The sequence below is a fragment of the Rutidosis leptorrhynchoides genome, chromosome 11 (genome assembly GCF_046630445.1).
Source record: "Rutidosis leptorrhynchoides isolate AG116_Rl617_1_P2 chromosome 11, CSIRO_AGI_Rlap_v1, whole genome shotgun sequence".
NCBI lineage: Eukaryota > Viridiplantae > Streptophyta > Magnoliopsida > Asterales > Asteraceae > Rutidosis > Rutidosis leptorrhynchoides.
Genome location: NC_092343.1, coordinates 345,318,692 through 345,321,698, shown reverse-complemented (window position 1 = coordinate 345,321,698; position 3,007 = coordinate 345,318,692).

The following is a 3,007-nucleotide window of genomic DNA, read 5'->3' as shown; positions in this document are numbered from 1 at the left end:
GTCTTCAAGCATTTGTATCGTCCTTTCACTCTGCCCATCAGTTTGTGGATGATAGGCAGTACTCATGTCTAGACGAGTTCCTAATGCTTGCTGTAATGTCTGCCAGAATCTTGAAATAAATCTGCCATCCCTATCAGAGATAATAGAGATTGGTATTCCATGTCTGGAGACGACTTCCTTCAAATACAGTGGTGCTAACTTCTCCATCTTGTCATCTTCTCTTATTGGCAGGAAGTGTGCTGATTTGGTGAGACGATCAACTATTACCCAAATAGTATCAAAACCACTTGCAGTCCTTAGTAATTTAGTGATGAAATCCATGGTAATGTTTTCCCATTTCCATTCCGGGATTTCGGGTTGTTGAAGTAGACCTGCTGGTTTCTGATGCTCAGCTTTCACCTTAGAACACGTCAAACATTCTCCTACGTATTTAGCAACATCGGCTTTCATACCCGGCCACCAAAAATGTTTCTTGAGATCCTTGTACATCTTCCTCGTTCCAGGATGTATTGAGTATCTGGTTTTATGAGCTTCTCTAAGTACCATTTCTCTCATATCTCCAAATTTTGGTACCCAAATCCTTTCAGCCCTATACCGGGTTCCGTCTTCCCGAATATTAAGATGCTTCTCCGATCCTTTGGGTATTTCATCCTTTAAATTTCCCTCTTTTAAAACTCCTTGTTGCGCCTCCTTTATTTGAGTAGTAAGGTTATTATGAATCATTATATTCATAGATTTTACTCGAATGGGTTCTCTATCCTTCCTGCTCAAGGCATCGGCTACCACATTTGCCTTCCCCGGGTGGTAACGAATCTCAAAGTCGTAATCATTCAACAATTCAATCCACCTACGCTGCCTCATATTCAGTTGTTTCTGATTAAATATGTGTTGAAGACTTTTGTGGTCGGTATATATAATACTTTTGACCCTATATATGTAGTGCCTCCAAGTCTTTAATGCAAAAACAACCGCGCCTAATTCCAAATCATGCGTCGTATAATTTTGTTCGTGAATCTTCAATTGTCTAGACGAATAAGCAATCACCTTCGTTCGTTGCATTAATACACAACCGAGACCTTGCTTTGATGCGTCACAATAAATCACAAAATCATCATTCCCTTCAGGCAATGACAATATAGGTGCCGTAGTTAGCTTTTTCTTCAATAACTGAAACGCTTTCTCTTGTTCATCATTCCATTCAAATTTCTTCCCTTTATGCGTTAATGCAGTCAAGGGTTTTGCTATTCTGGAAAAGTCTTGGATGAACCTTCTGTAGTAACCAGCTAGTCCTAAAAACTGGCGTATGTGTTTCGGAGTTTTCGGGGTTTCCCACTTTTCAACAGTTTCTATCTTTGCCGGATCCACCTTAATACCTTCTTTGTTCACTATGTGACCGAGGAATTGAACTTCTTCCAACCAAAATGCACACTTTGAAAACTTAGCGTACAATTCTTCCTTCCTCAATACTTCTAACACCTTTCTCAAATGTTCACCGTGTTCTTGGTCATTCTTTGAGTAAATAAGTATGTCATCAATGAAAACAATGACAAACTTGTCAAGGTATGGTCCACACACTCGGTTCATAAGGTCCATGAACACGCCTGGTGCATTAGTTAAACCAAACGGCATGACCATAAACTCGTAATGACCGTAACGTGTTCTGAAAGCAGTCTTTGGAATATCATCTTCTTTCACCCGCATTTGATGATACCCGGAACGTAAGTCAATCTTTGAATAAACAGACGAGCCTTGTAGTTGATCAAATAAGTCGTCGATTCTCGGTAGTGGATAGCGGTTCTTGATGGTAAGTTTGTTCAACTCTCGGTAGTCGATACACAACCTGAATGTACCATCTTTCTTCTTGACAAACAAAACAGGAGCTCCCCACGGTGATGTGCTTGGTCGAATGAAACCACGCTCTAAAAGTTCTTGTAATTGGCTTTGCAGTTCTTTCATCTCGCTGGGTGCGAGTCTGTAAGGAGCACGAGCTATTGGTGCAGCTCCTGGTACAAGATCTATTTGAAATTCAACGGATCGATGTGGGGGTAATCCCGGTAATTCTTTCGGAAATACATCGGGAAATTCTTTTGCAATGGGAACATCATTGATGCTCTTTTCTTCAGTTTGTACTTTCTCGACGTGTGCTAGAATAGCATAGCAACCTTTTCTTATTAGTTTTTGTGCCTTCAAATTACTAATAAGATGTAGCTTCGTGTTGCCCTTTTCTCCGTACACCATTAAGGGTTTTCCTTTTTCTCGTATAATGCGAATTGCATTTTTGTAACAAACGATCTCTGCTTTCACTTCTTTCAACCAGTCCATACCGATTATCACTGATGTCAAAGCAGAGGGGTATAAAATACTATTAATTTTTACTAGGAAAAACTATTCAATACGATACAATTTTACACAAGATATTTATTTATTTATAGAATGGATATACTTAAACCTTGCTACAACACTTATAGGCAGTGTACCTAATCGTACAGTAGTGTAGTTTTTAGTAAGTCCGGTTCGTTCCACAGGGAAATCTTTAAACAAAGCTCAACGCTATATTAGTTTACTTTTATAAAAATACAAACATATATATAAGTAATATTATTATTATAAAGGGGGGTTTTTACCGTTTAATGACCGGTTTGTCGATTTTAAAACTTTAGTCGCAGTTAAAACCTAATGTAAAATATAAAATAAATACAAGACTTAAATTAAAGCGTAAAGTAAATAACGATAATGAAATTGCGAATAATAAAAGTGCGATAAAATAAACTTGCGATAATTAAAAAGTACGATAATTAAAAGTGCGAATAAATAAAAGTGCGATAATTAGAAGTGCAATTAAATATAAAATAAAGGAAATTAAATATGAAATAAAATAATTATGCTTATTTAAACTTCCGTAATCATGATGTTTGACGTGTTGATTTTAGTTTTATGCCCATGGGTTAATTGTCCTTTGTCCTGGATCATTTAATATGTCCGTCTGGTTTTTGTCCATAACAGTCCA